Here is a 27,200-nt window from a genome sequence, read left to right on the forward strand (position 1 = left end):
TCAGATCCAAAAACCGGATGATTTAAATCCAGAATTCAGGCACAGAGTTCAGATCCAAAGTATTGGAATCCTGGTTCTGGTCCACAGTTCAAATTTTGGAAATCAGATCTTGAATTGAAGCACTACACTAGAAGCTTGGCTCAAAATCTAGAATCTGTACTTAGATTCAAAATGTAGGCTCTGAATCTATGTTAAAAATTCAGAATCAAAAATTCTAAATCTGCCTCTGAAATTCAGAGTTCAAGTGAGGGATCTAGGTCTAGAATCAAACTCCAAAATTCATGTACAGTGTTCTGTATCCAGGCTCCAATTTGGGTCCAGCTAAGACATTTAAGGGTAAAATCCAAATTTCTGAATTCAGACCTTCAATCCAGGCCCAGGATTCAGATCCAGAATAAAAATTCGGAATTAGTATTAAGTATCATAAGTTAAGATCGAGAAACCAATCTTAGAACTCAGGTCTCAACCAGGTTAAAAATTGTATTTTTTTTCAACCAGATCCAGAACTTATGTTCATCATTATTTATAATTATAATCATCTACGACAAGAGCCGGGCCCAGAATGCAGCTCCAAAATTCAAATCAAAGGTACAGATCTAGAATCTAGACTCAGAATTTAGATCCAGCTACAGAACTGGGATCCACAATCCGGAACAAGATCTTAAGATTCAGGTACAGATCCATAACACGGATCTAGAATACAGGTTCTGAATTCGGGTTGGAATTCAGGACGTAAATCCAGATCAGATTCAGATTCCGAACCTGTGTTCAGAAGTTCAGAAAAAAACAGGACCAGAATCGAAGTCCAGAAGTCACCCAGGATCAGAAACTATGTCCAAATCCAGTCTAGGTCCAGAATACCGATTCAGCCTTCGGATTCAGAACTCAGATCCCGAATCCAGATGTTGAATCCGAGAGTGGAAATCAGGTTCTGTGTTCCAATCCAAAATTTAAGTCCGGAATTCAGGTCCAGAATTGACGTCAAGGGTTCTGATCTAGAATCTAGGCTCATAATTTACGTCCAGCTACAGAACTCGGATCCACAATCTGGATCAATAACTCAAGAAACAAGATCAGAGTGGCGAAATGGTAGCGCGTATGCACGGAATGCATAAGAACGCAGGTTCGAGTCCTGTCTCTGAGCGTATCTTTTTCCAAAAATTCATCTTGTCTGTTAGTTTTTCTTTCACTTGGCTTCTCCAATATATATTTCCGCTCAGTCATTGCAAAAACTCAAGATTCTGGTCCAAAATGCAGGCTGATCTAGAATTCAGGTTCTAAGTTCTTTTTTTTTTTTTTTATTTAATAACATATTTTAAGGCACATTGCGTTAAGCTATAAGATGCCGAGGGCATATGTTTTAACTACTTAAACTAGATTTTTTTTTTATTTTCACATCATATGAGCTTTGGGAGATCTAGTCTTCAACGGGTGGTCGGCAGTGGCTGGCTGGATCTTGTACGCTGGAGTAAACTGGCACGACGTTGGTACGTATCACTGTTGGTCGCATCTTTTCGTTCGTGTGGGTCCGCGGAAAACACCCCCGACTACGGGGAGCCGGCTGATGGCCCGCATAATCATCGACTTGAGCGGCTCTCCGTGGTGGTGAATTTTGTGGAAGAGAAGGAAAGAAACAGAGAGAAGTTTATGTTGTTGAAAAAGGTGGTAAGGGAGCGAAACTACTTAGGTCAGCGATAAGATCTAATTAGTTGACATCGAGATGGTGAAGAGACGGGGACAGGGGAGCAAAAAATTAGTGACAGCAGAAAGATCTTGTTAGTTTTTCGATGAAGATGGTGGACAGACGACATTTGGGGAGGTTCGAGCGGATGTTAGGTACGAGGTTGAAGGAGGATGTTGTGGAACCCTTCAGCAGATCAGACTTGTAAGTTAATGTTCTTTATGAACTGATATAAGAGCAGCATATAGGGAAGGTCTCGATGGGCCAACACGTCTCGTACTGGGACCATGGGTGATATACCTCGGGCCCGAAGGGAGTCAATTAGCTGTGATCTGGCGCCACAATACTCGGTACATACCCAGACAACATGTTCAATGTCGTGATAACCCTTATCGCATGTGCAGAGACCATTCTCCACAAGCCCGATACGCCGGAGGTGCGTATCCAAGGTGTTATGATTAGACATGAGCCGGGACATCACACGAATGAAATCCCGACCCACATTCATCCCTCTGAACCAAGGTTTCGTCGATACCTTTGGGATAATGGAGTGTAACCATCGTCCCAGTTCCCCATTACTCCATGAAGTTTGCCAACTTTCGAGCGTCCTTTGACGAGATACACTGAAAAATTCGTTGAAGCAAATTGGTCTTTCATAAATTTCACCTTCTAATGCGCCCACTTTAGCCAATGAGTCTGCCTTTTCATTTCCCGGAATGGAACAATGTGATGGGACCCAGACTAAGGATATTAAATAAGACCGACCAGATAAAGTTCTCAAGTGTTCCCGTATTTTCCCCAGGAAATATGGGGGATACTTTCCTGGCTTCATTGCCCGGAGAGCTTCTATTGAGCTTAGACTGTCCGTGACAATGAAGTAATGGTCTTTGGGCAAGGTTTCAATGATCTCGAGGGTGTAATGAATAGCAGCTAATTCTGCGACGTAAACTGAAGCCGGATCACTGAGTTTGTAAGAAGCGGTGATGTTTTGATTGAAGATGCCGGAGCCTGTGGACCTGTTGATGTTTGATCCGTCAGTGTAAAACATCTTTTCACAGTTGACTCTTCTAAATTTATTATAAAAAATATTAGGGACCACTTGAGGGCGTACGTGATCCGGAATTCCACGAATCTCTTCTCTCATGGAAGTGTCGAAAATCACAGTAGAATCAGAAGTATCCAAGAAATGAGCACGGTTGGGAACAAACGAAGAAGGGTTAATATTCTGAGCCATGTAATCAAAATACAAGGACATAAAACGGGTCTGAGAATTGAGCTCGACAAGCCTTTCGAAGTTTTCAATCACCATCGGATTCAAAATATCGCATCGGATTAGCAATCGATATGAGAGATCCCAAAATCGATTTTTCAACGGTAAGACGCCCGCAAGCACTTCGAGACTCATCGTATGAGTCGACTGCATGCAACCTAAGGCAATACGCAAACAACGATACTGAATTCTTTCCAGTTTAATGAAATGGGTGTTCGCGGCGGATCGGAAGCAAAAGCATCCATATTCCATTACGGACAATATCGTTGTTTGGTACAGCCTAATCAGGTCTCCTGGGTGGGCACCCCACCAAGTACCGGTTATTGTACGGAGAAAGTTGATTCTCTGCTGGCATTTCTGTTTCAGATACCTAACATGACATCCCCAGGTGCCTTTGGAGTCGAACCAGACCCCGAGATATTTAAATGTGAAGACCTGAGCTATGTTTTCACCCCCTAGTTGAAGCTGTAGTTGTGCTGGTTCTCGCTTCCTTGAAAATACAACCAGCTCAGTTTTCTCCGTAGAGAACTCGATACCCATCTGAAGAGCCCATGTTGACAAGTTATCGAGGGTATCTTGTAATGGTCCTTGAAGATCGGCTGCTTTGGGTCCTAGATTAGACACAACGCTGTCGTCGGCAAGTTGTCTTAGCGTGCAAGATGTATTGATACATTCATCAATGTTGTTTACGTAAAAATTGTATAAAAGGGGGCTTAAGCATGAGCCCTGAGGAAGACCCATGTAACTGAATCGTATTGTCGACAAATCACCATGCGCGAAATACATGTATTTCTCGGACAATAGATTATACAAAAAGTTATTCAAAATTGGTGAAAGACCATGCTGATGCAACTTCTCAGATAGGATGTTTATTGAAACTGAGTCAAAAGCCCCCTTGATGTCTAAGAAAACTGATGCCATTTGTTCTTTACGAGCAAATGTCATTTGAATTTCTGTTGAGAGCAACGCAAGACAATCGTTCGTTCCTTTGCCCCTGCGGAAACCAAATTGTGTATCTGAAAGTAAGCCATTAGTCTCGACCCAATTGTCTAGACGAAACAGAATCATTTTTTCGAACAATTTCCGGATACAAGAAAGCATGGCAATCGGCCGATACGAATTGTGATCGGAGGCTGGTTTTCCTGGTTTTTGAATGGCGATAACTCTTACTTGTCTCCAGTCATGTGGGACAATATTATCCTCAAGAAGCCTGTTGAATAAATTCAATAAGCGTCTTTTAGCAGAGTCAGGCAAATTTTTCAACAAGTTGAATTTAATTTTGTCTAACCCCGGAGCTTTATTGTTACACGACAAGAGCGCAAGTGAGAACTCTACCATCGAAAAAGGTGTTTCGTTTCTGTTTGATGAGGCGACGCGCATGATCGTCTGTTCCGGAACAGAGTCAGGACATACTTTTTTAGCGAAATCGAATATCCAGCGGTTAGAATATTCCTCGCTTTCGTTCATGGTGTTTTTGTTGCGCATTCGTCGGGCTGTGTTCCAAAGAGTGCTCATCGATGTTTCTTTTGTTAATCCGTCAACAAACCGTCGCCAGTAACCTAGTTTTTTTGCTTTAACTAAGTTCTTCATTTGTTTTTCTAGCGCCGCGTAATTGCGATAATTATCAGGTGTTCCATATTTTCTGAACTTTTTGAATGCTAAAGATCTTTCCGCGTTCAATGATGAGCACTCTTTGTCCCACCACGGATTGGGAGAACGGATGTTAGTTTTCGCGCCGGGTACACGTTTCGTCTGAGCTTGAATCGCGGAGTCGAGAATCAAGCCAGCCAAAAACGTGTACTCTTCCTCCGGAGGAAGTTCTTGTGTTGTTTTGAGTTTCTCAGACATCGAATTAGCGTATTCTTTCCAATCAATATTTCGTGTGAGGTCATACGAAACATTGATTGTCTCCGCTGGTCGTAATCCGCAGGTGATTGAAATTACGATAGGTAGATGATCGCTACCGTGGGGATCAGGGATCACCTTCCACTTGCAATCCAGCCGTAGTGATGTCGAGCAAAGGGATAAATCCAGCGCACTTGGTCTTGCTGGTGGTGCAGGAATCCGTGTCATTTCTCCCGTATTAAGAATTGCCATATTGAAGTTATCGCAAAGATCATAGATCACGGTTGATCTATTGTCATCATGAAGACAACCCCAACCCGTACCATGTGAGTTGAAGTCACCTAAAACTAACGTTGGTGCGGGAAGGAGCTCAATGATATCGCTTAGCCGCCGATGCCCAATCGAGGCCCTTGGAGCAATGTAGATGGAAGCAATGCAAAGGTCTTTGCCTTTAATTCTGACCTGACATGCGACAACTTCAATACCTGGTATCGATGGGAGGTTAATTCGGAAGAAGGAATAGCACTTTTTGATCCCCAAAAGTACTCCTCCGTAGGGATCATCTCGATCCAGGCGAATTATGTTAAAATCGTGGAAGTTGAGGGTTACATTTGAGGTCAGCCAGGTTTCACACAAAGCAAATGCGTCGCATTTCAAACTATTTAAAAGAACTTTGAAGGAATCAATTTTCGGGAGGATACTTCTGCTGTTCCACTGTAGTACAGTGATTGCATCCTTAACCTCGTTCGATGTATTAGCCATCAAAGGATACAATCTCTGAAAGGAGGGGCCATTTTGCAGTCAACTGCTTCAAAAATGCTTTAATTGTTGGCATAAATGTCATCAACAGACTCTTGAGAGGATCAGTGACGTTGAAGGTTCTAAGAATCCAGTCCACAATGTTAGAGAATTTCAGTATTCCAGCACTTGATTGATTCTCAGTTTGTATTTTAGGGGTACTCGGGGTTTTTGGTGTACCGGGAAGTGCAGGAAACTCTTGGTCTGATGCTAAGTTCGCTAGACCAGGAGCCTTTTGCTTCGGTTTTTGGGAAGCACTTCGAGTATTTATAATTTTTTTGGTCCCCGCAATGGATATCCTTGGGCCTTTACAAGGCAGTTTAGGAGATGAGATCGTCCTTCTTTTCCTAGAACCGCTAGGCATAGTAAAGGATGATCCCTCTTGAGGGTCATCGGAATCATTCTCGTCGGTAGGCAAACAATCAAAGAGATTCATCGATTCGACAGGTGGCATGGTGTTCTTCAGCATCTCTGCGAAAGTTCGTTTGGAACGTTCTTTAAGAGATTGCTTCAATTTTTCTCCGCGCAGTTTGTACGCGGGACATGAATTCAATTCATGTGGGTTTTCCCCACAGTAAAGACACTTTGAAGCTTTTTTGCCACATGATTCGTCTGCATGTTCCCCTCCACATTTAATGCACCTTTGCTTATTGCCGCAGTAGGTGGCTGTGTGACCCAGCTGCTTGCAATTGGTACAATTCATTACCCGCGGGACAAATAAGCGTACAGGTAAGCGAACCTTGCCCAGAAGGACGTAATTGGGAAGAGCAGATCCAGCGAAAGTTACCCGAAATGAGTCTGATGAAGAATAAGTTTTTGTCTTATCTTCTGCAATTTTTACTGAACTCAATTGCTTGCAGTCCAGTATTTTAACATTCTGAAGAGCAGGATCTCTGAAACAGCCAACCCCACTCTTCAGAAGGTATTCGCAGGTCAAACTCGCCTCACTAACCACGCCGTCAATCTCCACTTCCCGAGCTGGTATGTAAACGCGGTAATTCCTCGTAAAGGCCTCATGGCGAACGATCTGATTTGCCTGCTCGAGGGTTTTCACGACAACTTTCAACTTTTTCGCTCGAACTTTTGCTATCTGGATAACGTCCGAGTAGTACTTAGCCAGCTCACTTGATATTTGCATCAAATTGAGTGATTGTTCTTTTTTGGACCGGAAGTATACCACATAGGGCCCAGCAGAACCGGTTGGCCACACGCGTGTGCGAGAGGGGTTATCAGGGGAAGATAAATTATCCAGGAGTTCTATGCCATCCATTTTTATGGAGAGATTATCATTTGAGGGAGGACGCCCTCCGCCCTCGTTCATAGTAAAGTAAACACACGCTTTATTGAGATATGTTGAGATAAACGGGTAGAATGATAAAAACAAAACACTAGGATTATACTTAGCTAGACACCACTAATCCAGTTCAAGGTCAGCAAGATGATTGTCTCTGCTGCTAGTGTGCGGAACCTTCGCACGGGAACAATCACTAGCACCGCAAACAAAGAGCTAACCCTCTTGGATACACAATAGAATAACGGCAGTTTTTGATGATAGGCACCGTCTGATCACTATTATACTAGTCTGGTAAACTATCGAATGTGTGAGAAAAAAACCTTTAGCAAGGAAAAACACACACGGCACTGCTTAACGTGCATAGTCCCCACCTCGGAAGTAGCGATGACGACAAAGACGAATTCTACGCGCAGCTGGAACGTGAATACGATCGCTGCCCAAGACATGACATCAAGATCGTCATCGGCGATTTCAATGCTCAGGTTGGCCAGGAGGTGGAGTTCAGACCGGTAGTTGGAAGGTTCAGCGCCCACCAGCAAACGAACGAGAACGGCCTAAGACTCATCGACTTTGCCACCTCCAAGAACATGGCCATAAAAAGCACCTTTTTCCAGCACCGCCTCCTGCACCGATACACCTGGAGATCACCCATGCAAACGGAGACACAAATCGATCACGTCCTGATTGATGGACGGCATTTCTCGGACATTATCGACGTACGAACCTATCGGGGCGCTAACATCGACTCGGACCACTACCTTGTGATGGTTAAGCTGCGTCCAAAACTGTCCGTTGTGAATAACGTACGGTACCGGTGCCCGCCGCGGTATAATCTGGACCGACTGAGGGACACCGAGGTCGCGACTGCCTACGCGCGGCATCTCGAAGCAGCGTTGCTAGCGGAGGAGGAGTTCAATGATGCTCCCCTGGAGGACTGCTGGACCAGAACTAAAGCAGCCATCAGCAATGCTGCGGAGAGCGTCCTGGGATACGTGCCAAGGAGTCGACGGAACGAATGGTTCGACGGCGAATGCCAGGAGATATTGGACGAGAAGAATGCAGCACGCGCAGCGATGTTGCGTCAAGCCACCCGTCAGAACGTGGAATCGTATCGACAGAGACGAAAGCAGCAAACTCGTCTTTTCCGGGACAAAAAGCGCCGCCTGGAAGAGTCGGAGAGAGAGGAGATGGAGATGCTATATCGTTCTCAGGATACACGGGCGTTCTACAGGAAGCTGAATGACTCTCGCAACGGCTTCATGCCGCGAGCCGAAATGTGTAGAGACAAGGAAGGTGGCATCCTGACGGACGAACGTGAGGTGATCGAAAGGTGGAAGCAGCACTACGATGAACATCTGAATAGTGCACAGGCGGACAATCAGGCGTTGGAGGAGGAAGATTATGTCAGTGTTGCAGCCGACGGAGATGTACCAGTGCCCACTATGAACGAGGTCAAGGAGGCTATCCAACAGCTCAAGAATAACAAAGCAGCTGGTAAGGATGGTCTAGGAGCAGAACTCTTCAAAAGGGGACCGGAGAAACTGACGGAATGCATGCACCGAATAATCGAAGAGATCTGGGACAGAGAACAGCTACCGGAGGAGTGGAAGGAAGGGGTCATCACCCCGATATACAAGAAAGGTGACAAATTGAACTGTGCAAACTACAGGGCAATCACAGTGTCAAATGCCGCCTACAAAGTGTTATCCCAGATCCTGTTCCGGTGCCTATCACCACTGGTAAATGGATTTGTCGGGAGTTATCAGGCCGGGTTCATCAACGGCAGATCAACAAACGACCAAATCTTCACTATACGGCAAATCCTCCAAAAATGCCGTGAATACCGGGTCCCGACGCATCATCTGTTCATCGACTTCAAAGCCGCATACGACACGGTTGACCGTGTAGAGCTATGGAAAATTATGGACGAGAACGGCTTCCCTGGGAAGCTGACAAGACTGATTAAGGCTACGATGGATGGTGTACAGTGTTGTGTCAAGATTGCGGGCGGTTTCTCTGAACCGTTCGAATCACGTAGGGGATTAAGACAAGGTGATGGGTTGTCCTGCCTGCTGTTCAACATCGCACTTGAAGGAGTTATGCGAAGAGCGCGGTTCAACATGCGGGGCACGATTTTCACGAGGTCCGGACAATTCGTGTGCTTCGCTGATGACGTGGATATAATCGGTAGAAACAAGGAGACGGTAGCAGATCTGTATACCCGACTAAAGCGCGAAGCGGCACGAGTAGGACTGAGGATAAATGTGTCTAAGACAAAGTACATGCTGGCTGGCGGAACTGAACGCGATAGGCAACGTCTGGGCAGCAGTATTACGATCGACGGCGACGAGTTCGAGGTGGTTGACGAGTTCATCTATCTTGGCTCAATGGTGACTGCGGACAACGACACCAGCCGGGAGATCAGGAGGCGCATTATATCCGGAAGTCGTGCCTACTATGGACTCCACAAAACATTGAGATCCAGGAAACTTCACCCCCGCACGAAGTGCACCATGTACAAATCACTGGTAAGACCGGTGGTTCTCTACGGGCACGAAACGTGGACAATGCTCGAGGAGGACCTGCAAGCACTCGAAGTCTTCGAAAGGAGGGTGCTGAGAACGATCTTCGGTGGTGTGCAGGAGAATGGAGTGTGGAGGAGAAGAATGAACCACGAACTAGCGCAACTCTACGGTGAGCCAAGTATCCGGAAAGTAGCCCAGGCTGGAAGGGTACGGTGGGCGGGGCATGTCGTGAGAATGCCGGACAACAGCCCCACCAAGTTGGTGTTCACCTCTAATCCGGCAGGTACAAGACAAAGAGGAGCGCAGCGTTCACGGTGGCTGGACCAAGTGGAGCGAAACCTGGATAGTATCGGGCGCCGACGTGGTTGGAGGCAAGCAGCCATGGATCGAGTTACATGGAGAAGAATTGTTGATCAGATAAAATCTTAAAAGATGTAATATCAGAAATATATATATACTGCTTAAGAGCACGAAATAACGTCCGATCGATCCGAGAGATGCGGTACGAATGAGGTTCTAAGTTCTTATTCGGAATTCAGAATTTAAATCTAGAATCGTGGTTCAGCATTCAGATACAGAATTCAGGTCTAGAGTTCAGATTCCGAATCTGGGTTCAGAAGTTCAGGTTTAGGTTCAGAATCCAAGTCCAGGATCAGAAAGTATGTCCAAATCGAATCTCTGAGTATAGATTCCGAATCTAGATCTAGAATACAGATCCAGTCTTTGGATCCAGAATTCAGATTCAGAATCCAGATCTAGAATCCGAGTTTGGAAATCAGGTTCTGAATTCACGTCCCGAATTCAGGTCCAGAATTCAAATCCAGTCCTGGTTCAGATAAAAAATCCTGCTTCAGATTTAAATTTTTGTCTTGCATTGAAGCCCCACACTAGAATCTTGGCTCAAAATTTAGAACCTGTGCCCAGTTCAAAAATTACATCCACATTTCAGATCCAGAATTAAAGTCTAGAATGTTGGTCCTGAATCCAGGTTTAGAATTCAGAATCCAGATCTAAAATTCAAATTCAGAATTCAGGTCCAGAACTCAGGCTCAAATCGGGATCCAACCAAGAAATTCAAGTCAAACATCCGAATTACTGAATCCGAGACCTTGATTGCAGGTCCAGAATTCAGATCCAATATCCAAATTTGGCATTTAGATTTAGAAATCAGGTTCAGAATCTCAATCCAGATTCTGAGTCTAGTAGGCCGTGAATCGAGATTCATAAATATAGCTCGAAATCCAGATCCATAATCCAAGTCCAGAATCTTAGTCCAAACTCCATGTCTAGAATACAAATACTAGGTACATTCATGTCTAGAATCTGGCTCCAAAACTCAAATCGAACACAAAGGTGCAGAATTCAGAATCAAGATTCAGAGTTTGTCATGAATTTAGTTCCAGATTCAAAAGTCAGAATTAAGGTTCCGTAGTCAGATCCAGAATCCAGACATTGAATTCATGTCCAAATTTAAGATTCAGAACTCAAATCGTGAACCCAAGTCCAGGTCCAGGTTTAGAACTCTGACTTGAATTACGTAACAGAACTCATTCCTAAGATCATGGTCCAGAATCTAGACTTAGTATTCAGATCCAGAATTCAATTTCAGTATACAGACTTGGAATTTAGGTCTAGAATCTAGATTCAGGTCCAGAATCCAGGATTAAAATTAACATTCTGAATTCAATTCCAGAATCCTAAATCTAGTGCCAGGTTCAGAACCCTTAAATACTCAAATACAAAAACTGGTGCAGAATTTACGTATAGAATCCATGTCAAGAATCCAAGTTTACAGTTCAGGAATCTTCCGGTCCATAATGTTGGTCCAAAGTTCAGGTCATAAGTCCAATCCAGGTTCAGAGTTCATGCTTAGAATCCAGATCCAGTATCCAGGTGCAGGTTTAGAGTTCCGGGCCAGAATCCCGAGCCAGGATTCAAATCCGGAACTCATAATCAGAATCTTTGTCCAGAATCGAGACTCAGAATTGAGGTTTAGACTACCCGTTATTTCGTTCCGAAATCCAGATCAGGAATTCAAGGTTCAAGTCTAGGCTCTGATCCAAAATTCTGGTTCAGTTCCTGAATACTGGTCTTGAACGCAGGTTCGGAGTTCAGATTTTGAATACCCGATCCAAAATGACATCTTGAGTTCAGATCTGTCATCCAAGTTCAGAGTTCAGACCCAGAATTCAGGTCCAAAATCCATCTACAGAGTTCAGGTTCAGAATTTTGATTCAGGACTCAAGTCTGAATCTAGTTTCAGATTCTGGGAATTGAGCTCAATTTCCCAATCCAGCTGCAGTATTCAGGTTCCAGGTGATTCGGATTCAAAATTTCGGCCCAGAAATCAGGTTCAGAATTCAGGTCCAGAATCCAGGTTCCAAGTCCCGGTTCCGTATTCGCATGGGCCTTGTTTTTCAAAATTCTGGTCCAGAATTCAAGTTCTAAATCCATGAAAAGATTTAGATCCAGATAGGATCAAATCTAGGATCGGTATCGGTTCAGATCCAGAAAAATTGAACTCAGGTTCGGAATTCAGATTTTGAATCCCGATCTAAAATGCAGATCCTGAGTTTAGGTCAAGAATCCAGCTCCAAAATTCATTTCTGAAAGTGCAGGTTCAGAATCATGGTTAAGGTCCAGAGCTCAGGTCAAGAATTCAATAGTAGAAAACCACGCTCAAAATCCAGGTTATGAACTCAACGTCAACAACTTAAGTTCAGAACTCAGTTTCAGAACTTAGGTCATGTATCAAAGTTTAGAACTCAAATTCAGATTTCAAGTGCAGAATCCAGCCGTAAAATGCTAATTCAGAATCCAGAGTCAAGTTCAGAAACCAGATCCAGAATCTAGTATCAGTACTCAGGCCCAGATTAGAATTCAGGTCTAGAATCCATATCCGGATCCAAAATTCAGATCTTGAATTCAAGGATCCAGTCCAGACTTTGATCCAGAATTCCGGTCCAGACACAAAGTGCAAATCCTGAGTTCAAACCCAGGTTCGTGGCTCAAGTTTAGAATTCAGATCTTTTTGTAGAACCCAGATCAAGAATTCATGATTCGGGTCCAGGCTCAAAATCCAGATCTAGAATCCCGGTCCAAAATCAAATCAGAATCCAGAGTTCAGGTTCAGAATCCACTTAACTCAAGTTTCGAATCCAGATTCTAGAATTCAGATAAATTATTCTTAGTTCAGCTGTAGGCTTTGAGTCTAAAACCAAAATCCCAGCCCAAAGTCCATGTCCAGAGCTCAGGTCCAGACAGAATCCAGCTTCGAAAAACAGGTTCAGATTCCAGGTTCAGTTTACAATCCAGATTTAGAATCCAGACTCTGAAAATTGGTACATAATTCGGGCTCTGATTCAGATTCAAAAGCCTCTTGCAGGTCCAAAACTCAAGTATCGAAACCAAATTCATAATCCAAACTTGGATTTGGAACTGAACCTGGACTTAAGCACCAGGTTGTGGTTCAGACTTAGGTTTTGGTTCAAATTCAGGATGTAAACCTGTACCTGGATCTCGATCTAAACATAAAACGCAAATATTGAAATTCCAACTGATCTCTCGCATTTGAGATAAATGAACTCAGCAGTGTTCAACATCGAAAAGTTTGTACGATCTTTTTTTATTCGTATTCACGTCATCCGGTTATGTTTCTGACATTACCCACTTAGTTTTTTCCTACCAAAACATCACAAAATCGCCCTAATCACATTGAACGAATGCTGATAATGAAACAGTTACTTTTTAGGAGACATAGGATTAGGCACGCAGTTGAGATTTCGCACCTTTTGCTTCGCACATAATTATTCGCATGTTTGCTACTAGTGTTCAAAGTTGCTAAAAGGTTTCGCGTGAAACGGGTTCAACTCATTTGCAAACACAGTTTTTTTTCTAGCTTCCTTAGGACCGTTGAGTGAAATCAGACATCTGTCAACTAAAAACCAAAGCCATTTCGGATTCGTTTGATTTCCGGAATATTCCGATCGCTCTGTCTCTAACCTTGGTTTGTCTTTTCGCCAATGTTTGAACACGCGAAAATTTGGACGTTTATACTTGGTGGAGTAAAGTGGGTTAGATGTTCTAAACTTCTCTCATAATACAGCAAAATCTTAAAATGAATTTGGTATTCGTGAGTGTGTGTGCTAAGTTTTTCGTGTCCAGTCTTTTTTTTCGAAAGTTGCGTAGACTGAAGAACAAGGCTTAGATAAGCTTAGCACTGTTTTTATTTGTTGTTGCAAATTTTAAACCTGACGGTGTATTTATTTTAGGCGTTGGCCGATCTTAAGCCTAAGTATAGTTGGACATGTTCGAACTAAATTAGGAATCTTTTGATATGTTTGGACACCTCAAACATCGCGGAACAGTTGAAGGTTACTAGCATTTCAAATGTGATCCCGCTTAAGATATGCGTGTATAAGATAGTTAAGATTTATTTCAAGCGATAGTTTTTGTTTACCTTTCCTAATGCCTAAAACCGGTCCGTCGAAGTTCATTTGAATATCACATTCGTCTAATCGTACGCACTAACCTGCAACGAAACGGAAGAGAAAGAAGAAAAAAAAGAACGTTCAATAAAGCATCTCAACAAGTGTTATTTCGCGACGGACCTCCGCTGTTGTGAGGCACTTGGCGAATCGTGATCGCGAACACAAATGGGCCTAGATATAAACCAGAAGGAAAAACCCAAATGCAACGAATCGAATGGGTCCGACCTTTAACTTGGCTTGCGGCCATCGGTGTCCGATTCCGCCATTCTTTACGGTCGCTGTCGATCGATCGGTGAAAGGTTAAACCGGCCCCAGCAGATCGCGGCCACTCGGTCAGTTCGCAAGTCCGTTAATGCACCCGCCATTTCGCAAAAACGGCACCGATCTCGAGGAGAGCGATAGAGAGAGAGAGAGAGGTAGACAGTCAAGTGCACAATCTGCCGCGAGAACCGTCTTCTTGAATGTCAGATGGTCGAAGCAGGCATTTTTAACCTATAAACTCCCCGTAGCTCGGCATTTCACTGAGTGGCAAAACTGCCGCGTGCCACGTGGTTTTTCTTCCGATGAGCATATCATGACTTACTTGGATTTCGTTTTTCATTGTTGTTTATGAAACTGCTAGCAAAAAAAATTGTTACCGGTAAGGCCGAACAAGAATTTGAATATATAATTTAGGTTATGAATAAACTCGCACTATTTATTTGTCCTTTGAGTGATTTTCGTAACGTTTCGTCTTTGACTCGTCAGTGCAGAGCAGTTCGTATTGAGCTGTCTAATGCAAAACTCGGCAGTTCAATTTAAACCGCTAAGCAGACGTAAAGTTTCTGCTATTTGCAGAATACGTTTTTATTTGGAACCGAAGTGCCACGTCTTTTCCAACGTGTCAAACGAAAACGTTTGTTTTCGGCTTATACTTATATTTGTCGGTTCAAATTGAACTGCCGAGTTGCGCATAAGACAGTTCAATTTGAACTGCTCTGCACTGACGAGTCAAAGACGAAACGTAAAGAAAATTCAAAACGGTTATGTGACCTAAGCACAAACCGCTATTTTTGAAGAGCAACTTAGGGTGTTTCTCACAAAATCAGATTTTTTGCTATAGCATTTATATTTTTCTCTTTTCTAATAGGTATCTTTGAACATCTTTTAGAGTTTGTTAAAACCAATTTTTTAATGACTGGTGCATTCAAGTAGCGTTTTTTGAACCGAAGTTATGAGCAAAACTAGTTCGAAAACAGGTTATATTCAAACTGCTGTATCTAACATTGAGGCAAACGAAAAAAGATCTGATTTTTGTATTTGACAGAAATTATTTTCGAGTAAGTTTATAAAAAAAGGCGGAGGAGATATTTTTTAATTTTTTTTTTCAATTATGTTTATACATTGGGTTTTTTCATTGGAAAATATTCGTATCATGTAAGTCATTTATTAGCTAATTATGAAAATAAGGTATTTTTGTCTTCTAAAGTGTTAAATTAATTCAAGTGCATATTCGGGTAGAAATCGTTCTGCATTCTTCTGAGAATGCAGCATGGTGTGGCTTTTGTAAAATCTCTAAGGCCTCTCGGTGGTTGAAGGTTTTATCAACCGTGCATTTTGGCAACTGCAGATCGTTCAGCATCCTTTCGGGGAACATGCAACTTGAGCCAATTAGTTCTGATAACATAGGTGCAGGGTTTCATTCAGTGAAAAGCATTCAAACGAAGAGGTTGTTTTCGAGACAAAGACAACTGTAAGCTGCGAATAGTTTGGTTGGTTGGTGGTAATCGCAAAGGCTGCTGCAAAGCCAATATTCGGGGCTATTCCAGTTTCATAAGTACCTGAAATAGTGGAACTCACTTCACTGAGAAAGATGGCCTAACCGATTTGAGAACTGTTTCATTTTGTAGGTTACACTAGTTTATGCACTAGCTTTCATGTTTTTCAAAAATCTAACAAAACTGTTTGAAGAATACATTTTTTATATGAGAATAAGAGAGATATGGGAAGAGCAAAATTACACAACTAGGTGGATAAAAACAAGTTTTACCTAATTTCGTTTGATTTTTTAGTGCTAAATTCAGAATTCTTAATTGCTTGTAAAACAAAAATCAAGCAATAATTTTTTTTTTAAATTGTGGTTTGTTTCTTTTGCAAGGAGTCAAGTTCAGAAACCAGATCCAGAATCTAGTATCAGTACTCAGGCCCAGATTAGAATTCAGGTCTAGAATCCATATCCGGATCCAAAATTCAGATCTTGAATTCAAGGATCCAGTCCAGACTTTGATCCAGAATTCCGGTCCAGACACAAAGTGCAAATCCTGAGTTCAAACCCAGGTTCGTGGCTCAAGTTTAGAATTCAGATCTTTTTGTAGAACCCAGATCAAGAATTCATGATTCGGGTCCAGGCTCAAAATCCAGATCTAGAATCCCGGTCCAAAATCAAATCAAAATCCAGAGTTCAGGTTCAGAATCCACTTAACTCAAGTTTCGAATCCAGATTCTAGAATTCAGATAAATTATTCTTAGTTCAGCTGTAGGCTTTGAGTCTAAAACCAAAATCCCAGCCCAAAGTCCATGTCCAGAGCTCAGGTCCAGACAGAATCCAGCTTCGAAAAACAGGTTCAGATTCCAGGTTCAGTTTACAATCCAGATTTAGAATCCAGACTCTGAAAATTGGTACATAATTCGGGCTCTGATTCAGATTCAAAAGCCTCTTGCAGGTCCAAAACTCAAGTATCGAAACCAAATTCATAATCCAAACTTGGATTTGGAACTGAACCTGGACTTAAGCACCAGGTTGTGGTTCAGACTTAGGTTTTGGTTCAAATTCAGGATGTAAACCTGTACCTGGATCTCGATCTAAACATAAAACGCAAATATTGAAATTCCAACTGATCTCTCGCATTTGAGATAAATGAACTCAGCAGTGTTCAACATCGAAAAGTTTGTACGATCTTTTTTTATTCGTATTCACGTCATCCGGTTATGTTTCTGACATTACCCACTTAGTTTTTTCCTACCAAAACATCACAAAATCGCCCTAATCACATTGAACGAATGCTGATAATGAAACAGTTACTTTTTAGGAGAAATAGGTTAGCGTTTTATAGCAGCTGCCCTTCTCATCATTGAGACATAGGACAAAAAAAATGATCCGTCAAACGATGATCGAATCGAATCGTTTGCACATTCTCATTTGATTTTCACCGTACTTTCGAAAATCCTTCCTTCTAACTATTTAAAGCTGAGGCTTGCTCGCTATGTTTTGAGATATGACAAAGCTTAAATTTGACATCAGTATCGTGCAGTTCCATTTGTTTTGAATGGTTTGCGTGCTCAGAACACATTGTCTTTTCTGTTTGCTTGTGCTATTTTTAGTCAATTGAAAAATTCGGTTCAATGGATTTGGGACTTTATCGAGAAAATGTTCTTATTATGACAAATGCTCGTTACAATTGGTCATCCGAAGCATTGAGATAATCCAATTCCGGTGCTTCCAAAGATTTCTATAGGGGATTGATGCGGCTAACGAATCATGAATGTATTCCCATCAGCCGGAAGCTCAACCAACAATCGACCGTGAGGGTTTTCCAAGACGAGTCAAATTTAACAAAAGCTGTTCGCCCAATGATCTAGAATATGGCTAAGCATATCTTAGTGTCGGAGCATTAACAGCTCCCATTGAACTGCTACTACAGCATAGCAGTTCAACTTGAACCGCGCTAAGTTCTATCTATTTTTAAAGTTTGAAAGTTTTGCAATTCAAGTGACGGACGGCTAAAAAAAACTCGTTCCACTAAATGTACATATATTTGATTCCAAATTTACCAGAATCCTTTCACTCATCCCAGACGTTGATCCGTGGCACGCAGTTGAGATTTCGCACCTTTTGCTTCGCACATAATTATTCGCATGTTTGCTACTAGTGTTCAAAGTTGCTAAAAGGTTTCGCGTGAAACGGGTTCAACTCATTTGCAAACACAGTTTTTTTTTCTAGCTTCCTTAGGACCGTTGAGTGAAATCAGACATCTGTCAACTAAAAACCAAAGCCATTTCGGATTCGTTTGATTTCCGGAATATTCCGATCGCTCTGTCTCTAACCTTGGTTTGTCTTTTCGCCAATGTTTGAACACGCGAAAATTTGGACGTTTACACTTGGTGGAGTAAAGTGGGTTAGATGTTCTAAACTTCTCTCATAATACAGCAAAATCTTAAAATGAATTTGGTATTCGTGAGTGTGTGTGCTAAGTTTTTCGTGTCCAGTCTTTTTTTTCGAAAGTTGCGTAGACTGAAGAACAAGGCTTAGATAAGCTTAGCACTGTTTTTATTTGTTGTTGCAAATTTTAAACCTGACGGTGTATTTATTTTAGGCGTTGGCCGATCTTAAGCCTAAGTATAGTTGGACATGTTCGAACTAAATTAGGAATCTTTTGATATGTTTGGACACCTCAAACATCGCGGAACAGTTGAAGGTTACTAGCATTTCAAATGTGATCCCGCTTAAGATATGCGTGTATAAGATAGTTAAGATTTATTTCAAGCGATAGTTTTTGTTTACCTTTCCTAATGCCTAAAACCGGTCCGTCGAAGTTCATTTGAATATCACATTCGTCTAATCGTACGCACTAACCTGCAACGAAACGGAAGAGAAAGAAGAAAAAAAGAACGTTCAATAAAGCATCTCAACAAGTGTTATTTCGCGACGGACCTCCGCTGTTGTGAGGCACTTGGCGAATCGTGATCGCGAACACAAATGGGCCTAGATATAAACCAGAAGGAAAAACCCAAATGCAACGAATCGAATGGGTCCGACCTTCAACTTGGCTTGCGGCCATCGGTGTCCGATTCCGCCATTCTTTACGGTCGCTGTCGATCGATCGGTGAAAGGTTAAACCGGCCCCAGCAGATCGCGGCCACTCGGTCAGTTCGCAAGTCCGTTAATGCACCCGCCATTTCGCAAAAACGGCACCGATCTCGAGGAGAGCGATAGAGAGAGAGAGAGGTAGACAGTCAAGTGCACAATCTGCCGCGAGAACCGTCTTCTTGAATGTCAGATGGTCGAAGCAGGCATTTTTAACCTATAAACTCCCCGTAGCTCGGCATTTCACTGAGTGGCAAAACTGCCGCGTGCCACGTGGTTTTTCTTCCGATGAGCATATCATGACTTACTTGGATTTCGTTTTTCATTGTTGTTTATGAAACTGCTAGCAAAAAAAATTGTTACCGGTAAGGCCGAACAAGAATTTGAATATATAATTTAGGTTATGAATAAACTCGCACTATTTATTTGTCCTTTGAGTGATTTTCGTAACGTTTCGTCTTTGACTCGTCAGTGCAGAGCAGTTCGTATTGAGCTGTCTAATGCAAAACTCGGCAGTTCAATTTAAACCGCTAAGCAGACGTAAAGTTTCTGCTATTTGCAGAATACGTTTTTATTTGGAACCGAAGTGCCACGTCTTTTCCAACGTGTCAAACGAAAACGTTTGTTTTCGGCTTATACTTATATTTGTCGGTTCAAATTGAACTGCCGAGTTGCGCATAAGACAGTTCAATTTGAACTGCTCTGCACTGACGAGTCAAAGACGAAACGTAAAGAAAATTCAAAACGGTTATGTGACCTAAGCACAAACCGCTATTTTTGAAGAGCAACTTAGGGTGTTTCTCACAAAATCAGATTTTTTGCTATAGCATTTATATTTTTCTCTTTTCTAATAGGTATCTTTGAACATCTTTTAGAGTTTGTTAAAACCAATTTTTTAATGACTGGTGCATTCAAGTAGCGTTTTTTGAACCGAAGTTATGAGCAAAACTAGTTCGAAAACAGGTTATATTCAAACTGCTGTATCTAACATTGAGGCAAACGAAAAAAGATCTGATTTTTGTATTTGACAGAAATTATTTTCGAGTAAGTTTATAAAAAAAGGCGGAGGAGATATTTTTTAATTTTTTTTTTTCAATTATGTTTATACATTGGGTTTTTTCATTGGAAAATATTCGTATCATGTAAGTCATTTATTAGCTAATTATGAAAATAAGGTATTTTTGTCTTCTAAAGTGTTAAATTAATTCAAGTGCATATTCGGGTAGAAATCGTTCTGCATTCTTCTGAGAATGCAGCATGGTGTGGCTTTTGTAAAATCTCTAAGGCCTCTCGGTGGTTGAAGGTTTTATCAACCGTGCATTTTGGCAACTGCAGATCGTTCAGCATCCTTTCGGGGAACATGCAACTTGAGCCAATTAGTTCTGATAACATAGGTGCAGGGTTTCATTCAGTGAAAAGCATTCAAACGAAGAGGTTGTTTTCGAGACAAAGACAACTGTAAGCTGCGAATAGTTTGGTTGGTTGGTGGTAATCGCAAAGGCTGCTGCAAAGCCAATATTCGGGGCTATTCCAGTTTCATAAGTACCTGAAATAGTGGAACTCACTTCACTGAGAAAGATGGCCTAACCGATTTGAGAACTGTTTCATTTTGTAGGTTACACTAGTTTATGCACTAGCTTTCATGTTTTTCAAAAATCTAACAAAACTGTTTGAAGAATACATTTTTTATATGAGAATAAGAGAGATATGGGAAGAGCAAAATTACACAACTAGGTGGATAAAAACAAGTTTTACCTAATTTCGTTTGATTTTTTAGTGCTAAATTCAGAATTCTTAATTGCTTGTAAAACAAAAATCAAGCAATAATTTTTTTTTTAAATTGTGGTTTGTTTCTTTTGCATGGGTTAGTATATGAAATTCATATAATTTTACGTTCTATTTCTTATTGTACAAAGCCATTGAAATAATTTAAAATTTTCGTGTTGTCACAAAATTTATTTTATTAATAGAAACTAAAATAATAAAAAAATATATGTGTTTATTTTTTTGGCAAAATTTTCCCAATAATAGAAATTCTCTGAATTTGTACCAAATTTCATGAGATTCTTTGAACGGATATACAATTTTGATCATCAATGCATTGTTTCTGGTAATGATTCCAATATTTTGAATCAAAAAAATGTACATGTCATCGCTTTAATTTTTGAGTTATATACAAACATGTGAAAAAACATAAAAAATTCATATATATTTATAAATTCATTGAGTTTTTAATGTTTTCTTTTGATTGTGCAGGAATGGTAGTTGAGCGAAAATTGTAGCTGGTATCACTAGCAATCGAATGATGTATAAAAATATATAGGTCATCGCTTTGAATTTCGAGATATTTACGATCATTGTAAAAAGTCTCATCTTTTCTTAGGTCATCTATCTACAGTTTTCATTATAACTTTGGGTAGACAACCCTGTTTTTAGTTTTGTTCAGTGTATTTTATTTGTGGAAGTAGTACCTTTCCAATGGTGAACAAACTTTGAAGATCGGTTGACTAACAACAAAGTTATGACTCGGTAAAGTTGAAGTATTCAATATTTTCTATGCGACGATTATGCCAAAGGAAAGAAAATTGGAAAGCAGATAGGGCATATTGGGCGCGTGAAAAAAACTTGGAACGGGAAAAATCAAATTTTCATTGGTTTTCCTTTACCAATCGTCTGCTACAAAGTTTTGGAATCAATCTACGAACTTCACAAAATTCGAGGGTGTAAAATTTATTGAGATTCGTTGAAAAACAGCTGAGCTATGACAGCTCAAAGTTACCGTTCCAACTTTTTTTGAGGCTTGGTATTTGGAGTGTTAATACGTCATTTTACACAAACTATTTTAGTGCAATAAAGATAGATGGTTCTTTTTACTTATTCGTTCAGAAACACATTTGTCGCCTTGGAGATAAGTTTTCTTTAACATTCAGTAAAAAAACATCGTTTCAATAGTAATTGAAGAATCTATAACGATTTTTATAGAAGGAAAACATATTTCCCTTGAGTTTTAAGGGGTTAAACCGACAAGAAATTTTTTTTACAACTTTTAAGATACTTTTTCATAATCATGAAAATGTTCAGAGGATTGGGGAAAGGTTTGGAAGAAGCTGCATAAAAGTATTACCGAAACACACACATACACACACATTTTTGATAATATTTTTTCGAGAATACGATCTTCTTTACTATGGGACGCCTTTTTCAAATTTACCCTCTGAGAGAGTGATAAGGTTTATGAATATCTCTTATTGTATCTAACGTATCAACATAATTTTTTATGTATGAGCAATTCCAGAAATGCTTAGCAGATCATCATAAAATAATTAAAATGTAATAATTGTAGATATAGCGAGCAAATAAACAATTCATGGAAATATAAAAAATGGTGTTATAATTAAATATCCAAGTATCACAAGAACAGCTACTTTTAGAAGAAAGGATATCATGAACAAATTTATTGCCTCTAACCTGTAGAATAAAATTCTACTGTTTAAATGATTATCTTTCAACGAGAACTTGAAATTTCGAATATATCTGCAACTTCTTCATTTTTCAAAAGGAACGGATGGGATATCCATCAAACTGTAGGTATTAATAAGAGCTTCAAAATAAAAATTATCGAAAAAAATCGAAACCCTGATTTTTTTTAATTTCATTTTTTTTTCAGTGTATATTTTTTTAGAGTGCCCTATTGATGCCCCCCCTCCAACTTCTGCCTGGACCCCATTTTTGTACAATTAGCGGTTTCCGAGTTACAACGATTTTAAAAAGGCAATTCTTGAGAAATGCAAAAATACATACGCCAATTTTAAAAATCAGTCGTGAGTCGGATTGACCTCTCAATCGGTTCAAAACTTATGGTTTGCCATACTGAAGCCATGTGCAAAGTTTCATCCAAACCGGAGAAGGTCGATTCTGATTTTGTCACTTTTTCGTCTACTCATTCCTGGAATTGCTCATATACCGTCGGAAATATGATCATCAATTTATTGTAACATTTTCAGTTGTATGACTTAATCACAAATAATGCAAAATCCATTTTTTTTAAATGTTTGGTATAAACGAGGATCAAAGAACACCTTTCTCGTGCCCGAGCCGACGGTTTTGATGTAGTAAACGATATTTCATTTCTGCGTTTCCTACTGAGTAGGTATAAAAGGTTAACAGGAAGTAAAGCAAGTGCCGATTGGTTCAGCTCAGTTGTAGTACCAGTATAAAAAATTCAGTTCAGTACTTCAGAATCAATCCGCACAGGAAACAGTTCTGCTGTGGAACGTTCGCTGTGCGAGTTTCGCTTCAAACAAAAGCGATTGCGTCTTCCAGCTGCTGGTCGTTTGCATTGGAGCAAAATACAACGAAAAGTGAACAACAATAGGGAACATTCTACAAAATCAGCCCTTCTGCGGGCTCTAAATGTTAACTAAAGAATTATCAGAATTACTTATCTGTTGCAATATGCATATCGGAAGTGAAAATAATCTGTTTTGAGTAGGTTTATAGTCTGATAAGTTCTAATCATACTTTGCTGGGTTTTTGTTCTGTATTCTCATAAAAATACGCCGATTATAGTTGTGGGGGAATTCAATATGTCTCAAAGCAAAATAATATCAAATTCATTGATTTCATGAACAAGTTTATCAAGTTATGTATAATATCTGCTTCTTCACAAGCTACCATGTTTGCAGACATATGTATTGATGTTAATATATTTTATACTTCTCATATCATAGGCCTATTGTATCATTGAAGAATCTAGAGAACTAATGTTTTCTTTGCTGGAAGATTATAGGCCTGCAAACAGAGGATCAGGATCATTTCGTCGAAAGCCATTTCATCGAAAGCCATTTCGTCGAAAGGCGTTTCATCGAAAGCCATTTTGGCGAAAGCCATTTTTCTGAATGTCGCCAGCTTGGATTTCCAAAATACTTCAAAAATCATTGTTCGGAATCTACTCTTTAAACCCGTTCCAAAATTACCCATAAAGCTTGCTTCAGTGTTTCAGTTATATATTATTGAATTCAAGATCTTTTTTTACCCAAATGTAGCGTTTCCTTCATTCTTTTATGAAAAAATACGGATAAAATTATTCGTCACGGTTTCGAAGGAACTCTTGAATTTTCCCTGTAACACGGCTCATTAGGCGACGCACAACTTCTTCGTCCATCGTTTTAGCTATCTTATCCCACCAGGTCGTTATCTGATTGATGTCTTTGACAACCTTTCCCTTGAGTCTCCTCTTCATGATTGCCCAGTATTTCTCAATCAGGCAACTTGCCAAATCTGGTCAAAACATTACGGATTGGTCGTGGGATCAATGAACGGCAAAATTCGTTTTTGGAGACACTCTTTTTGGTATAGTTTCGAAGTCATTGTCTTATTTGTAACGAAAACTTTCGTTTTTTTGCCACAGCTGCAAATGCCCTGCCAAATCATAAATTTTCTTGCAAATATGTCGGCAAAAACAAATTTAAATTGGGCTGGAACATCCCCCGGAGCCGTTGACAAGTTTTTGACCTGGGATTTGCCCGAAGTTAGCCTTGACATAGGTTTCATCGTCCATCAGAAGACACCCGTCGAACTTGGTCATATAGTTTTTCGAATTTTGGCCACACTATTCTGTTTAATGGTCCGATTTGGCTGTTTGCTAGCTCGATACGACTTGATTCCTTGGGTGTATCCGACCTCGCTACCGCTCGTTCGGACCTAACTGAAGTAAAGAAGCTTAGCTTTGAATAGACCGGGAAAACGAGGCGGTTACAGGTTTGATGGCAAGAGGCCACCGCTTCCGATGGTGGGTCGACTTTCGGCGAAACGATTTTCGGCGAAATGGCTTTCGGCGAAATGACCCGCTCCCGGAAATAGATGACGGGAATCAACGGCATCTATCGGAATTTAATTTCCAATCGTCACTATTCAACACGAACGCCTTTATAGAAGGTTCTTTTCAGAACCACAATTATTTTATTATAAAGAACCATAAATTTTTTTTCCTTATATTGAATTGTGTGTCAGAATGTTTGATATAACTAATTCGTACTTTAGTATAAGTTAATCGATTTTTAAATTCTAGTAGTGAAGAAGTGGAAAGTTTGAAAAATTCACACAATCGGTCAACTAACTGATATTCGCAACTGTGAAGGAAGCGTGTCAGTTTTATTCATATTCACATCATCCGGTCATGCCTCTGACATTACCTACCCGCCTTTTTCAGCTTAAAATAGTGTTGAAGTGAGTGCTGCGTAGATTTGTTCTATACCAAACATGTTTTTTTTAATGTTTTCGACTCGTCGAAGTTTCAGTGATGGAAATGAAGGAGTTCTACTTTTGAATGATATTTTTATCGCAAATTGATGATGAGCGATAACAAACTCTCAAGTATCTATGTCCAACGAGCGATAGATAGAGAAAGTGGGTAGATTAGTATACTGATTGTGGAAGCGAAGCCAACCAGCAGAACGTGCTCTAATTTGTACGCAGTATCATGTATTTTATGTTACTATTTTGTAATGTAATTATTTGTTTGAACTTTTCAGATTTGGTTTCACATTGAACCACAAACTAGTTATAACTATCTAGCAATGGTTGAGGGGTAGTTGATTCACTAATAATTTCTTCATCATTTATTGCATGGTTTCCATTTTTCTGAAACATACTCATTCCTCATCCCATTATTATTCATTTCTTCATAAAAACATCCTTGAAATGTCATCACGAAAATTCCGATCTTCTATAACTGTCAAGCAACAGCCAATTGTAGCTCACTCACGACTGGAACTCGAATGCAGAATGCACAGTGGTGCACCGATATAACCGATCAGATTCATCTAAAGATCTCTGTTAGTTCTAAGTCGACATAAATCATTCCGAAGAAAAAAGAAAAAAAGTAGAACTGCACGACAAGCTGCCTCGTATTTGCATAAGAACCTCAATCACGTGCAACCAACACTAATTAGCGGGGCAATCGCGTGGCCTACTCCGATCTGTCCCATCTTTGTTCTCGGGTTTCTCTCGTTTTACCCAGGGGGCCCCCATGTACAAGTGGAACAAAACCTAAGCCACTCAAAATCATGTGGATCATGAAACTATTTTAGAAAATTCTGCGGACATCGACACAGCAATTGATAATTTGAATCATTATATTATCGAAGCTAGAAATCTTTCAGTTCCCAAAGCTCAAACTAAATTAAATTCTCCTATCATCGATGACAATCTTCAACTGCTCATTCGGTTGAAGAATGTTCGTCGACGACAATATCAACGTTCTCGTGATCCTGCTATGAAAAACATAGTTAAGGATTTACAAAAAGAAATTAAACATAGATTTACTCTTTTGCGAAATGAAAATTTCGCTAAAGAAGTTGAACAAATTAAACCATATTCTAAACCTTTCTGGAAACTTTCTAAGGTTCTTAAGAAACCTCAGAAACCAATTCCTGCTCTCAAGGAAGGAAATCAAATACTTCTTACAAATGGTGAAAAAGCTCAAAAGCTAGCTCAGCAGTTCGAGAGTGTCCACAATTTTAATTTAAACGTTGTGAGTCCTATTGAAAATGAAGTCTCACTGAAGTATGATCATATTTCAACCCAAGTGTTATCACACGATGACATTTTTGAGACGAATTTTGATGAAATTAAATCAATTATTAGGAAACTCAAAAACATGAAGGCTCCTGGTAATGATGGAATTTTTAATATTCTTATTAAAAATCTTCCCGATGTTGCCTTGAGACTCCTGGTTAAAATTTTCAACAAGTGTTTTTCATTAGCTTACTTCCCAAAAAGATGGAAAAACGCTAAAGTAATTCCTATCCTAAAACCTGATAAAAACCCAGCAGAAACATCAAGTTATCGCCCAATTAGCTTACTTTCTTCTATCAGTAAACTTTTTGAAAAAATTATCTTGTTAAGAATGATGACTCATATAAATGAGAATTCAATTTTTTTACCAGAACAGTTTGGATTTCGTCATGAACATTCAACTACTCATCAACTTGTCAGAGTAACGAACATGATAAAAGCAAATAAATCTTCTGGGTTATCCACTGGAGTTGCTCTTCTAGACATAGAAAAAGCATTCGACAGTGTTTGGCACAAAGGTTTAATAGCAAAAATGTCTGATTTCCAGTTTCCTATTTATTTGATCAAAATGATTCAAAATTATTTAACTGATCGTACTCTTCAGGTTAGCTATCAGAATTGTAAATCTGAAATGCTACCCGTACGAGCCGGTGTTCCGCAGGGTTCGAGTGTAGCTCCAATCTTGTATAATATTTTCACTTCTGATCTACCAAATCTACCCGTTGGTTGTCAGAAATCGCTATTCTGTGACGACACAAGTCTGTTAGCCACAGGTAGAAATCTAAGAGTGATCTGCAGTCGCCTACAAAGAAGTTTAAATATTTTCAGTGATTATCTGTCAAAATGGAAAATTAAACCAAATGCAGCAAAAACGCA

At 40.2% G+C, this 27,200-nt stretch overlaps 1 protein-coding gene across 2 annotated transcripts in view; it reads right to left on the reverse strand.

Annotated features, from left to right (window-relative positions):
* The window catches only part of LOC131432664 (zinc finger protein sens), a 443,520-nt gene that overhangs the window by 178,911 nt on the left and 237,409 nt on the right, over positions 1–27,200 (reverse strand). Inside the window, exon 3 of one of the 2 annotated variants that reach the window (XM_058599069.1) lies at positions 13,873–13,944. The exons of the other annotated variant lie outside the window; for it this stretch is intronic. The gene's annotated coding sequence lies outside the window, so the exon portion shown is untranslated. The remainder of the gene's footprint in view (positions 1–13,872; positions 13,945–27,200) is intronic. 2 annotated transcript variants of the gene reach the window in all.

The sequence above is a fragment of the Malaya genurostris genome, chromosome 2, assembly GCF_030247185.1.
Source record: "Malaya genurostris strain Urasoe2022 chromosome 2, Malgen_1.1, whole genome shotgun sequence".
Lineage (NCBI taxonomy): Eukaryota > Metazoa > Arthropoda > Insecta > Diptera > Culicidae > Malaya > Malaya genurostris.